The 14,780-nt window shown below is 41.1% G+C and overlaps 1 protein-coding gene across 3 annotated transcripts in view; it reads right to left on the minus strand.

Annotated features, from left to right (window-relative positions):
• LOC137094087 (poly(rC)-binding protein 3) overlaps positions 1 to 14,679 on the minus strand; it is a 61,504-nt gene extending 46,825 nt beyond the window's left edge. For 2 of the 3 annotated variants that reach the window (XM_067459358.1, XM_067459356.1), the window contains exons 1-2: positions 14,243 to 14,679; positions 10,196 to 10,244 (exon numbers count right to left, since the gene is read on the minus strand). The gene's annotated coding sequence lies outside the window, so the exon portion shown is untranslated. Of the gene's footprint in view, positions 1 to 10,195; positions 10,603 to 14,242 lie in introns of those variants that run through there. The other variant, XM_067459357.1, reaches the window with a different exon arrangement.
• Between the last annotated feature and the right edge of the window lie 101 nt (positions 14,680 to 14,780).

The following is a 14,780-nucleotide window of genomic DNA, read 5'->3' on the forward strand; positions in this document are numbered from 1 at the left end:
TAAGATGTGTGTATTAGTTTGTGCTGTGGAAAACTTGACGTTTACACCCCAACCTGCCTAATGCTGGTGGATTTCAGCTGTGGTATGTAACGCAGTCACTCTCGCTACTTTGGTGGGTTGATTTTTATTTGTAATATAGCCTATACCTTTTTTAATCATAGTCTGTTACATCCAAAGATGCAATTATTTTTGTCACGATTGCATGTTGCAATGTGGTATGGTTTCCTCTTTTAAAAGTGAAATTCTGTCACAGTCGCTGGTTGCAGCACAAAGGAAAGTTGATCTTAAGAAACTACTTAAAGCCTCAGGAACAAAACAACCAACATGGTACAGATGAGAACAGACAGTGAACTTAAAGAAACACAGGGCTTAAATAAATGAGCAAGCCAATCAAAGAAACACCTGTGACAACTTAATAAAACCATTAATAATCTAGACAACCAATAAGGAACGGGTGCATGGGAATTTTAGTTTAGTTTAGGTTAGTTTAGTTTAGTTTAGAGCTTTATTTATCCCTTTGGGGCAAATAGTTTAGGCTCTCATGGTGCTTTACATGAAACACTTAACACATATACATTCAAAAATTCAAAATACAAAACAGAACACACACACACACACACACACACACACACACACACACACACACACACACACACACACACACAGACACTTACAAAATTGGATCAAACTAAGAGGCTGTACACATGGAGATAAGCTGTATACAACATTTTGTATCGTATCATCATGTCAGTATTTCGTCCTGACGGGTCCGGTGTTTTGGGTGCCTGAAATCGCATTTTTTTTTTTTAAACCAGAAGCCTGTACCATGATGGTAGTTTAACATACTCAGGGTTACAGGATTAGTTTCGAGTTGGCAAAACAAAACCAATCTTTTGAGGCTTTGTTGGTACCATAATGCTGATCATCAGCTTTCTCTGTCAACTCAGGCTTTGATCCTGAGTTCAGGAGTTTAGCTGTGACATCAGTAGTGAACAGCCAATCACACGCCGTGGATCAGTGGAATTGAGAGACACTTTTCGCGAGAGAAGCTGCGAGATTAATTTCTCTCTTCTGCAGATTATTACATGATTGAAAAATATTAAAGGGGGGGGGGGGGGGAGACACTCAGTTTCAGTCAATAATCATGTGAATCTTGAGTACCTGTAGAGTAGTATTGCATCTTTCATATCTCCGAAAAGTCTTTAGTTTTATTATATTTATAAAAGAAATATAGGCTGTACCGAGTTTTTCCAACAAAAAAAAAACAAGCGCCTGGAGGCGTATCGTGTGGGCGGAGCTAAAGAATGACAAGTGCACACAAAGCGGTGACGTCCTCAAGGAGGACATGATTCGGTTTATGGACCACTGTATGCGACTAAACATTAGCAGTAGCAAGCAAAACGGTTTTGCACGTCAGACTAGTGTAACGTTATACATAGAACGCCTATAGTGAGAACGCTAGGTTTATGTTTGGGTGGTTTTACAATAAACAAACTGACACCTATAGTGGTCAGCTAAACAATGTATTTAAACGCACACCATAGATCGCATGCTCCATTGATAAATTAACTAACGTTATACACGATCGTGGTGTTTACTGATGTTTACTTACGCCGCGATAGCCAACAACACAGACATTTGAAGCAGTTTTACCCCCAGCCTGTTTCCAAAGCAGGACCGAACCTTTATCGCTGGGACCGTTCCGTCAAAAACACACTTCTTTGGTAACTGTTGATTTCGTGATGTCCTGTGACAGCAGTGACCGTGGAAATCCACTTTTGCGACACGACCGAAGCGTATGTTGTGACGCTTCCCGTCATTTCTGCGTTCAAATCGGTTCAAATGCAGCGCTGCCTTCCCGGAATGCTGTGCTGAAGCGTTGAAGTCGCTTGATGTCACCCATAGGAATAAAGTGGAGCACGGCGCGACAGACGTGTTGCATGGACTAGTGGATCTGCTGCATCTGAGAGCAGTGTTTATGGGCGGCGTGCATTTAGTCACGCGCGCGCACCCTTACGGGAGATGAGCCTGTGCGGCCCATACAAGGATGTCAAGCGGACCCATACTCGAAAAAAACTCTCCGAAACTTGTGAGAAACCGGAAGGAGTATTTTTGACACAGAAATACTCCATCAAACGTCCAACATTAGTTTTTGAAACTTTGTCTATGTTTAGGATGGGAATCCAAGTCTTTAAAGCAGGACCTTGGCAACTTTTGCTCTCGGGGTCCCCCTACAGTTGGGAAAAAATAATGTCCTCAACTACTGTCGTAAGCTCTGTCATCCTACAACAGGGGATGCCATCGCGCGTGCATTTGTTGACATGACAACCCTGATAGCCCTGAACTAGTAATGCGCAGGTCGTCTCATAACCCGCGGACCCCGTATGTCTATTTAATGGTCGCGGGTGCGGGGCGGGCGGGTTGTAAAAATATATACAGTGGTGCGGGGCGGGCCAAATAACTTCATAAAATCGTCCCCGCGGGTTGGTGCAGCACTAACAGTTGAACACTGCGGAGGAGTTCACATGCAGGTGTTCTTCTGGCGTCGCGTGTCGTGTGAAATGTCTTCATCCCAGGTACAGTCAGTGGCATATGTTACAGCATGTCATATGAATATAATTTCATGGGTTTTATTTTTTTCAAACGCCAAATAATCACGATGCTCACGTTTACAAGCCAGCATCATTATAGTAGTCTATTGGGTACCGTTTTACAGAATCTATATGATACTTCAGTTCAATGTTTGAGTGGTAGGTAATCACCATAACAAGCATGAGAGCATCGGTCAGGCACGCCTCCTTCAGCTCACGCCGACGAGCAAACGCTGGTCCAATGTTGATCTTTGTCCTGCCTTTAATCCCATCACTTTTTCGTTTCCTCTTATTGCTTTCCTCCAACAAAACCTTTTCTTTCTTATTTGTCTGTGCTGCTTCGGACATGACTATATTATCCGACGAACAAAGTTGGGCTCGCACGTCCGAATTTAAGGAAGTGTGTGTGTTGGTGCAAGTGACGTTTATGCCGTAAAGCAGTCGAATTTTGTAGTTCTTTTTTTTCTCGGGTTACTACCCGAAACTCAAAATTTAAAAGTACGATTAAAAACGATACAGACCCCATCAAGCTATGGCAGACGTGTCATTCAACCTATTGTAAGTCGATGTATCATCACAAGAGTCTTGAAAATATATTATGAAGGTTGAAAAGTTACCTAGTGCTGCTTTAACAGTGTAAAAAGCTCAGTATGCATGAAACAGCATTTCACCCCCCTTTAAGAATTTAAACAAATTTACACAGCAAGAAGAAAAAGCTGTCTATGAAATAGGACAGATTAACAAAAAAATATATTCAATGCAAGTAAAAGTTGTGAAGTTAGTTTAGTTGATATATATAGAGAGAATTGAACATTTAAGCTCAGTAAGCTACTTTTTATATTAATTTTAACAAAGTGCCTATTAATGATTGATTAACTAAAATGATACATGTGTAATTGATTAAGGGTATAATAATTTTATAAATTATTTTTAAATCATTCAAAATTACTATTATTATAAATAAGCATTGTTAAAAGCCACATGCTTTACTCTTTAAAAACCATTTGCTATGTGGTGACCTTTAATTTGGAGTAAAAGCAGGGGGAGTGACTTTAATGCATCACTTTACTCACAGCTGATTGGTCCAATTTCAGTTTGAGCTCTCTTGTCCAGAACATAACCTGCCCTGGAGCAGGTTAGTCGTGGAGTGTAAGTTACTATGGCGATGAACACAGCTAAAAGCCAAATCACTTTAATGGAACCTAAAACTCAGGATTGGCACAAATTAAGCTTAAACAAATCTGGCTAGCCAGCTACACCAGCTTCATGGTATAGGCCCCAGAATAAATCTGAAAATGACACCCTTGTGTCTTAAGCCCTATTTGCATGGGATTAGTATTACCTAGGGACCTTGTGTGATTTGTAATAATTGCAGAGGTTGTCTGTGATCTTAATTCCATTCCAATCAGCCATGTCTGTTATTTATAAAGTAAAAATTCCCCCGCAAATGATCTACCATATTTCGCTGAACACCGAGGTCCTGTGATAATATTAGTGTCACAGGTCGGAGCGGACCACCACTAGCGCGAGTCTTGCTCCTCCCTAAGTTTCCACCCCGAGGAGGTCCCAAAATGACCGGACAGACGAGGACAGGTAGGTTAAAACAATGTTTATTGATTTAAAAGTTTATAGGAAAGGGGAGAAAGGGATACTAAAAAAAGGGGGAACTGGCCCTCTAGGACTGGGGCTTTAGGATCTGAGTCGCTTCTGACTCTCAACGGATCTTCCCAGCTCTCTCTCTTCCTCGTACGAGCCTAGGCTTACAGGTGAGTATACAGGCGGTACACTGGGCTCCTAGCTTTGGACGTACAGGTGAGTATACAGGACAGTACACTGGGCTCTTAGCTTTGGACGTACAGGTGAGTATACAGGACAGTACACTGGGCTCTTAGCTTTGGACGTACAGGTGAGTATACAGGACAGTACACTGGGCTCTTAGCTTTGGACGTACAGGTGAGTATACAGGACAGTACACTGGGCTCTTAGCTTTGGACGTGCAGGTGAGTATACAGGTGGTACACTGGGCTCTTAGCTTTTGGGCGTACAGGTGAGTATACAGGACAGTACACTGGGCTCTTAGCTTTGGACGTGCAGGTGAGTATACAGGACGGTACACTGGGCTCTTAGCTTTGGGCGTACAGGTGAGTATACAGGCGGTACACTGGGCTCTTAGCTTTTGGGCGTACAGGTGAGTATACAGGACAGTACACTGGGCTCTTAGCTTTGGGCGTACAGGTGAGTATACAGGACGGTACACTGGGCTCTTAGCTTTGGACTTGCCGGTGAGTATACAGGACAGTACGCTGGGCTCTTAGCTTTGGACGTACAGGTAAGTATACTGGCGGTACACTGGGCTCTTAGCTTTGGACGTACAGATGAGTGTACAGGACAGTACACTGGGCTCTTAGCTTCGGACGTGCAGGTGAGTATACAGGACAGTACACTGGGCTCTTAGCTTTGGGTGTACAGGGGAGTATACAGGCTGTACACTGGGCTCTTAGCTTTACTCACAGCTCCGTAGGTAGACAGACGTCGGCTTTAGCACTTCAAGTCTCAGGTGGCCGGAGAGTGCGTATTTACACACAGCAGACTTCCAGCCTTCCTCACTAGGACAGACTTCTAAGGAACACGTTAACGTTGACTTCCCACACGTAGTAGAACAGTCCCACGATGACGCAGAGCCCTTGGCTCAGTCCTGAAAGCACTTCACAGACATAGGATCATACAGAGACAGCACATAAGCCCCTTCTACACAGCAGCCAATTCAACTTCCCTTCCTGTTATACTCCACACACTATTCACCGCAAGCTCTTACTTCATATAGTTGCCACACCACCACCAGGTGGGGGAAAGAGGTTGACGAGTCACAGTCGGGTGTATATACATATGCAACAATCGCCCATCGTCACCAATTCACTTCCTCTAATGCAGGGCTTTCTCTTCGGTCTGGAGAGGGATCACTGACAGCATTTGCACAGCACAACACTACAATTCTTCAGGTGTACACACATCAGAAAGACTCACCCACTGTACTCCACACACTCACGGTGAATTAGGGTCAGAATCACCACGTTGGGCCGGGAAATAGGTCCTGGATAGTAGAAAGGGTCAGTGCAGAGGATGACCATATGAGAACGTCAAGACCACGACCTTTCAGCACACTCCTTCCTCTCTTCAATACGTTTCCGGGGACTTCTCAGTGTAAACAATCTCTTCAAGGCAGTAATAATACATATCAACACAATTGCTCCAAAAGGAATTCTTCAAACACTTAACTCTGTGTTTCCTTCAGCCCAGTACTCTGTTTTGACTTCGCCCAGCCTGTACCATCCGCCTCAATACATCTCTCCGACACACCGATCGCTCCGTCTCACCCACAGCGTTTGATGGAATCAACTTCACCCACAGCGTTTGCCGGAATCAACTTCACCCACAGCATTTGCCGGAATCAACTTCACCCACAGCGTTTGCCGGAATCAACTTTTTAGGTTCCGCCATTTTAGGTTCCGCCGCATTAAGTCACTCCGTGACATCAGTCCCGCACGAATCGGCATCTCTGTGATTTTCAAGGTTTCTGTTTTCTGTGCGCCTTTTTATTATCTTTCGCAAAATGGAGGCTGAAGTGTTTTGATAGCATTTTGGGTGCTGGGTCATATCGCTCTCCACCATACACATTTTGCAGAAAGAGAAAGCTGAAAAGCATCAGAAGAGCGAAAATAAAAAGATTGTTTAGGTGGCGATGGTTGACATGTATAGCAGCATGCGGTAAGGAACATTCTTCTGTTTATGATGCAGCTAATGTTAGACCTATAATGAAAATCAATTTTGTCATATCCGGGAGATAAGTCAGTAAATTCAAGTAAAATAACAGGCTTTGCTTATACCGTGCGAATGCACCACAGTGATTATGTGTGTATGCAGATATTTCTTCAGACAATGCTTTGTTTACGGTATTTTTTTAGAACAAGGAAAAAAAAAAGATTGGATAGGGAAAGGTCTGGCTTCATGTGGATGTGGCTTATATCTGCTTATTATATCTTCATTATGGTACCATGTACCGTTTTGTGTGTTTCATATTAAAATTTTTACGAAAGCTTCAACGGGCCTCCTCTGCCATTGCGGCAAACTCAGAAGTACTGACAGTACAAAGTAAGGACTTGTGGAAAAGAGTTGCTTAAATCCAAGCCATGCTCTTTTGTTTGCCATCAAACGGTTGACCACTGCCATGCACGTTTGTGTCCTGTTGCAAAATGTGGCGAAAACTCCTGTGTGATGTTAATAGTGTGATTAAGGTGTGTACATGTCTATAATGCACTTCGATAATGTGAGAAAAATGGGAATACTCCACATCTTAATTCGATTTGTTTACTTCAAGTATGACTATAGCCGGTTTAAGGTAATAATAAATCGCTGTTTACATGGTAGTTTCTTAATCAGAGTATTGTCTTAATTAGGTTAATATTGGAGTATTGCTGTCCATCTAAACATACTGAGTGACAGCAGCCTAATATACCTGCTGCCAAATTATGAGATAATATTAAAAATATCTATATGGCAGTTTTCCCGCATAGTATTGTTGACAAAATTGTGGCTAGTAAAAATACTGAGTGGCTAGTAAATAGTAACTGAAGAATGAACACGTTATAATACTATACAAGCAATAAAAGCATGATGTATCAGATACATGCCAAGTAAATCCTGGTGCTAAGGAGATGCATGACAGAGAAATCACAGGCAATACTTTTAATAAACAAGGCAGGCTTATATATGCAAGGACAAATGAACATCAATTGGCACGAGACGAGACCTGAAAAAAGACTGAATAGAACAGAACAGACAAAATATGTGCAGAAGGGGGCTAAGAGTTAATGCACCGTTGCACTAACATTGGAGAATCATGTGTCCATCTGAACAGCCAGAGGATGCAGTTCCTTTATTCTCAGAGGAACAAAAGGCAACAGCTTGAGTCTGTCTCTCACATAAAGCTTTTGCACCCCTGACCTGGACCATAATGCATCTGCACAGTACAAAATACATGACATGATGTTGATGTCATGTATTCTTGAATATCACAAACTGGAATATCAGCAGAATTTCAGCCTCTGGTTTTAGGAAATAGTTAATTCGACTTTAGAACTTTTGAGTCAGGCAACATAAAATTGTTCTGTCACCAAAATTAAGTCACCGGACTCCCTTATAAATAAAAACCTATCAATAGGCTTGTTTGAGATGCCAAACACCTCACATTGAACACATTTGAGGAGAAGTTCAAGTAGAAACATTCCAAGTTCTCGCTGTGGACCAGTGCTGCGTTCCACTCCACTATTAGACAGGCACTCGCAAACTTCCCTGAGCACTTCCCCTCGGGGGAATCCCTGCCGCCATTTTGAAGTGGGTTCCACTTCATGAAGTGGACAAGGGAAGTTTATATGGACAGACCCTTGATTTTGACCAAGGGAGCGAGTCTACTTCATATGTACACTTCAGGCAGCTTCATATACCACAATACAACGCGATTTTGACGTCACCGCATATCGCGTTTAATTTACCACTCCATAAACAACTCTATGATATTTTCAATATTTTAAAAAACATTTAAAACAACCCAAATACACATATATACATATAGAATGTTGCATTAAACAATTTTGTAAAGGAAAGAAATTAATGATAAATACACTTCATAATGGATTCCAAGTGTTCAAGGGCTTAGGGCGTTCCAGTTCAGTCCATTGCAAAGTTTCCGCCAGTAGTGGCGACTCATGCAATGCAAGCAATGACGCACATCCCAGTGAATGAGACGGAGGGAAGTTCGCGAGTGAAGGGCATATTAAAAATGAACTGGAATGCAGAAGTGTACATTTGAAGTAGACTCGCTCCCTCTGACAAAAACGAGGGAACAAGGGCCTGTCCATATAAACTTCCCTTGTCCACTTCACGAAGTGGAGGGCACTACAAAATGGCGGCGGGGATTCCCCCAAGGGGAAGTTTGCAAGTGCATGTCTAATAGTGGAGTGGAACGCAGGCCTGGAACGCAGCACAGCAGTCTACACCAGTGTTTCCCAACCACGATCCTGGAGGCACACCAACCCTGCACATTTTGCATGTCTCCTTTATCTGCCACACCCATTTTCGGTCTTTGAGTCTCCACTAATAAGATGATCACTTGAATCAGGTGTGTTTGATTAGAGATTCAAAATGTGCAGTGTTGTGTTGGTGTGCCTCCAGGATCGTGGTTGGGAAACAGTATACAGTATGAAAGCAAATGCAACTATTGTGTTGTTTACTGTTGATGAAGTGAATGTATGTAGTATTTCTACATTTAAAGATTAACTATTGTTCCAATGCATCTATTGTTAAATTCCTCCAAAATCCCCTCCCGATTATCCATTTGTAGATGTGATTACGTGATTTCTGTAATAATAATAAAATCATAAATTTCTACTCAGAAAATCAAAAGGTGAAAACATAGATACATAATCATCTAACATTACTAAGTTTCAGAGGTCCAATCTCATAATAAAGTCAGCATGAAATGGAAGTTGTGTAATATTTTTTCTTCCTTATTGTGATGTACATTGATCAGGCATAACATTGACAGCCTAATATTGTGTTGTTCACCCTTTTGCTGCAAAAATAGCCCTGACCTGTCGAGGCATGGACTCCACTAGACCCCTGATGGTGTGCTGTGGTATCTGGCACGAAGATGTTAGCAGAAGATCCTTTAAGTCCCGTAAATTGTGAGATGGGGCTTCCATTAATCGGACTTGTTTGTTCAGCACATCCCACAGATGCTTAACTGGATTGAGATCTGTGGAATTTGGAGGCCAAATCAACACCTCAAACTCCTTGTTGTGCTCTTCAAACCATTCCTGAATGGTTTTTGCTCTGTGGCACGGCGAATTATCCTGCTGAATGAGGCCACAGCCACCAGGGAATATCATTTTCATTAAAGGGTGTACATGGTCTGCAACAATGCTTAGGGAGGTGGTATGTGTCAAAATAGCATCCACATGGATGGCAGGACCCAAGGTTTCCCAGCAGAATATTGCCCAAAGCATCACACTGCCTGGTGCTATGGGTTCCCCAGGTAAGCTTGAGCTACAGTAGCTCGCCTGTTTGATCGGACACCAGCCTTCGCTCCCCACGTGCATCAATGAGTCTTGGACACCCACGACCCTGTGGCCGGTTTACCATTGTTCCTTCCTTGGACCACTTTTGATACTCACCAATGCAGACCAGGAACACCCCACAAGTGCTGCACTTTTTGAGCTCCCATTTGTCACGCCATCACAATTTGGCCCTTGTCGAACTTGCTCAAATCCTGACACTTGCCCATTTTACTTGCTTCTAACACATTAACTTTGAGAATAAAATGTTCACTTGCTGCCTAATCTGTCCCACTTACTAACAGGTGCTGTGATGAAGCGACCTGGTCATAATGTTATGCCTGGTCGGTGTATATCTGACTGAAACAGCTTCTCAAACAAGAAAAAAAAGTTGGATGGGACTTGATTTACTTTAGACTTTTGTCTATAGAGAATTGATTGGAGAATTGATTGTTATTTGCTATTGCTGTGATAACATGTGACAGGTTGTCCTACCATCGTGCAGGTGAACACGTCATCAGAGAAGAGAAGATATCAGATGTTGCTGCAAGTGGGAGGGGAAGATATTTTGTTTAAAAATTATGAGGGCAAATGAATGTTTAAAAAAATATGTGCATAGATAAATACTTTATAAAAAATACAGCAGTGTTCCACAATTTTGATTTCATGCTGACTAAGTCTTTAAATACTGTGTATTAAGATTTTTAATTAATTGTTGATACAATGCACTTAATGAGTATAAATGTTTTTAAATTGTACTTGTATTTAAAAAAAATATGAATGTAATTACAACTGTAAATCATTTCTGTAATATTATTACATCTATAATTACACTGCTGACCTGACTCCTCCCATTATCCCACCTTTAAACCAATACCACCAAACCTGTTCTTAACCTTACCCATAACTAGGGATGGGTACCGAAAACCTGGTATTAAACGGGCCCCGGGGTTGAATTTTTAAAGACCGTTGTATCGATAAGCTCGGACGTTATCGGTTCTGCTGTCGGTACTTTTGAAAATACACGTGACCAGAGAGAGAGAGAGAGAGAGAGAGAGAGAGAGAGAGAGAGAGAGAGAGAGACGCAAACGACTGCCGAGGACAGAACTAAACATTCAAACATAGCCTGGTTACACTTTAGATCTGTGATAGCCTGCTTTTATTTTAGATTTTGTCTTCCAAAGATTATAATAATAATATTTATGTCTAGCGCAACTTAATTCCCTTTGCAGCAGTAGCCTACGCCGTCATTTCTCCCTATAACTCAAACGCAATGACAGAATCAGCACGATCAGTTATTGTAGTAAAATACAGTCTAGCTACTGTTGGTAAATTGTGGGATGCGTTTAATAATAAAAAGAACGATTAAATGCACAAAAATGTGCGCAAGAGATTGTTCCCAAGTCGGCGCGCGCTCTGAAACAGCCGCAACGAGACGAGCAAATTACACTTTCGGTTTCACACTCGCGTCTAAACGATCAAATGTACACAAACATCTATGTCAAAATGACCGGCTTGGAGAGTCTCTTAAAGGGGGGGTGAAATGCTGTTTCATGCATACTGATCTTTTTACACTGTTAAAGACATGGAATCCCATACTAAACATGGACAAAGTTTCAAAAGTTAAGGTGGACGTTTGATGGGAGTATTTCTTTGTCAAAAATACTACTTCCGGTTAGTCATAAGTTTCGGCAAGTTTTTTGCGATCATGCGTCCCCTTTGACGTTAATGGGGGCGGAATTTCCTTGTATGGGCCTTACGGACAATTCTACCGGAAGAGCGTGAGAGAGAGAGAGGGAGAGAGCGAAAGTAACAGGCTACGCCCATCAAAGCGCTGGCTCGTAGGCTGCGCTGCACAGGTGATGTGCACAATTAACAATGACATCAAAAAGTGCGTTTTTGGTTGCCAGACCAAGACAGTCCTGCACAGATTCCCCAAAAACCCCGCGGTAAGGCAACAGTGGATGTAATTTGCTTTTCCGGATCAGCAACTGAGTTGCGCGAATGTTTATATCTGTTCGCTGCATTTCGGTGCCGACTGTTTCATAAACAAGAACCAGCTTGACGCCGGATTTTCCAATCGCCTAATGCTGAATGATGGCGCAGTCCCAACGATAAAGGTCCCAACGTTAGAACCGCGGGCGGTGAGTTAGACTGCTTCAAATGTCTGTGTTTTTGCCTATGCTCATTAAGTAGCCCAAACATGATCACGTATAGTTAATTGATCAATGGAGCATGCGATGTGTAGTGCGTGTACATTTGTTTAGCTGGCCACTATATGTGTAACTTTATGTTTGTGTATTGTAAAAGCACTCCAAACAACAATACACAAAGAGTGGGGAAATATGTTGAACTAAATAAGCGCGCTTCTTCATTCAAATGCGCTACTATTCCGTGTCTTTCTATGTAAACACTAACTTAGCCTGCCGTGCAAAACCAGTCCGCTTACTAACGTTACAATTGTCTACACAAACCACGCGTAAACACACACACACATGCACAACTGCACTTCCCACATGTACACCTTCAAAGACAAAAATACGACGATATAATTCAAGTATAAATATGTAAATAACACAAGTCGCTAAGCATATTATATAGTTAGTGTATAACTTGTACCACATAGAGACGTCTTGCTCTAGTCGTTTTTGCTGCTGCTCCTGTTCAACTGCAGCCTCTGGGTCTGATTCCGGATCATAGATGTATGGCTGTATCTGATTAAAAGCCATATTTTTATTTTGAATAAAGTTTTTCCCGCTGTTAGGGATGACACAGCTTTACGACGCACTCGACTCAACACAATAGCAGCGGCGCGCACACGTCATTCTTTAGCTCCGCTCACACGATACGCCCCCACCCGCTCGGCTTTTTTCGGAAAGACTCGGAACAGCACATCTTTCTTATATAATTATTAAAAAAATAAAGACTTTTCGGAGATATGCAGGATGCAATGCTACTCTATAGGTACTCAAGATTGACATGACACTGACTGAAACTGAGTGTTTCACCCCCCCTATAAACAAAACACAGTTTGTGTCTAAAATGGACGTAGTTGTTATGGATATAGTCAGAAGAAAATGTAGTGCATCTGCCTATTATCAGTCGCCTATAGATCTGCACATCTGTCTTAAAGAGGCAGCGGTGTAAATAAACATGCTGACGAATTACTGCGAATTAAACAACCAAGTGCAAAGAGAAAATCACTCACAGCTCTTGAATGAATAACTTCAGCTTTAATAAGCATTATTTTGGCTATTTATGATGAACAGTGTTATTTTACATTTGATTACTAGAATTCTTCCTGAAATGAAAGCACTGCATGTGTTGGCTGTGCTTTCATGTCTTATATATTTAATTATATATAAAATCTCAAAAAGTACCGATAAGAATACCGTTAAAGTACCGGACCGATAAGCAGTATCGGTAAGAGTACCGTTAAAACCTTAACGATACCCATCCCTACCCATAACCCACATTAATTGCAGCAAAAGTGTGAACAGAACACAAACTATAAGTACATTTGCCATAGTTATGCTCTGTTAAAATCATTTTCATGGACTTCAGTTTGCTTTGGTTAGTTTCCTTATATTCTATGTCTAGTTTCCCCGCTATTTAGTTGTCATGGAGATTAATTTAATTATCACAGGTGTTTGCTATTATTTCCTCATTTGCCTTCTTCTAAGTTCCTGTGTTCTCAGTGTTCAGTTAGGTTTTGTTAATGTTGTGTTTGCTAGCATGATACTTTCTGTTGTATTTCCTTGTGGGTTTTATTAAAGACTTTGTTTCAAAATAAATCTCTCATCATCGTCCTATCTAATCTAAGTGCATAGTAGTTAACTTTTAAAGAATTAAAGAATCTTTTAATTAAAGACCCACACAGTGATAACAGATTATGACTTAACTTACTATATTAAAATCCAGGTTATTTTGAATTACCATCTAACTAAATAAACCTCTCATGGAGAGAGAGCAGCGTTTAGAGATGTGCACAATAAAACTTGCTTGGAACTTGAAGTTGAGAAGTTAACGATGTGACTGCTAATGCAGGATTTGTTGTTTTGTGGAAAAGAAAGAAAGTAATGAATGGAAGCTTCTTACAGCATATAATGTTGTGAAAAAAAATGTCTGGGCGGAGAAAAAAAATGCAAATAAGTACGTTAACTTCAAAATAAAACATGTTCGATTACGCCTTTGTTCACAAGTCAAATAGTTTCTATATAAACACAAACTAACTTTAATGACCTTCTCACTTTTGTTTTATTATTCAGCCATTACCACTTTCGTACAAATGCACGTAAGTGTTAAACATTTATTTACGAGAGAGAGAGAGAGAGAGAGAGAGAGAGAGAGAGAGAGAGAGAGAGAGAGAGAGAGAGAGAGGGGATAATACAAAATAAAACAAGGTTCCAGGGGATATAAATAATATAAATAATCAGAAAAGCATGGGTGTTTACAGATATCAAATAAATAATTTGTAAATCTCCCAAATATTTTAAGTATTGATAACCTATTTATTCAGAGAGTCCATTTGCATAGTCTTACCTCAGTCGATTAGTAAACACATTTCTCTCACTCGCTTGGAGCGCCCTCCTTTGGCAAGGCATCGTAATACATTATACAGCTGCAGAATCCTCCAAAATTTATCCAAAATTCATGTTTGATGAATAACTGTATATATTTATGTTGTGGATAAACGTTAATAAATACGAAATTCCGAAAAGCACCCAAGGCAAATTAGCCTTCCGGATTAGTAGAGATAATTTTACATCATGATTGAACAGCTCTGTTTTGACTCGTTGATAAGACTAACAAAAAGGCATTTAGGTAGAAATAAGAGTGTGATTTAGGATACAACTTTCCAGAGACATAAACGATGCAGTTATCGATTTAGTGAGTTAATCTGATTGATTCAGAACAAACCATTTAGACCAGTTTTGCGAAATGTTAAATGAATGAAGCGTTCATTAAAAAGATCCGACTCAGTCCGATCCTAAAGTACGATTCGTTCAAGTTAAGATAAACATCCGGTGCGCATGCGCAGACTGTCTGGGTCATTGTTGAGCGCGAGACTGCATGCATG

The sequence above is a fragment of the Pseudorasbora parva genome, chromosome 12, assembly GCF_024679245.1.
Source record: "Pseudorasbora parva isolate DD20220531a chromosome 12, ASM2467924v1, whole genome shotgun sequence".
NCBI classification, from domain to species: Eukaryota; Metazoa; Chordata; class Actinopteri; order Cypriniformes; family Gobionidae; genus Pseudorasbora; species Pseudorasbora parva.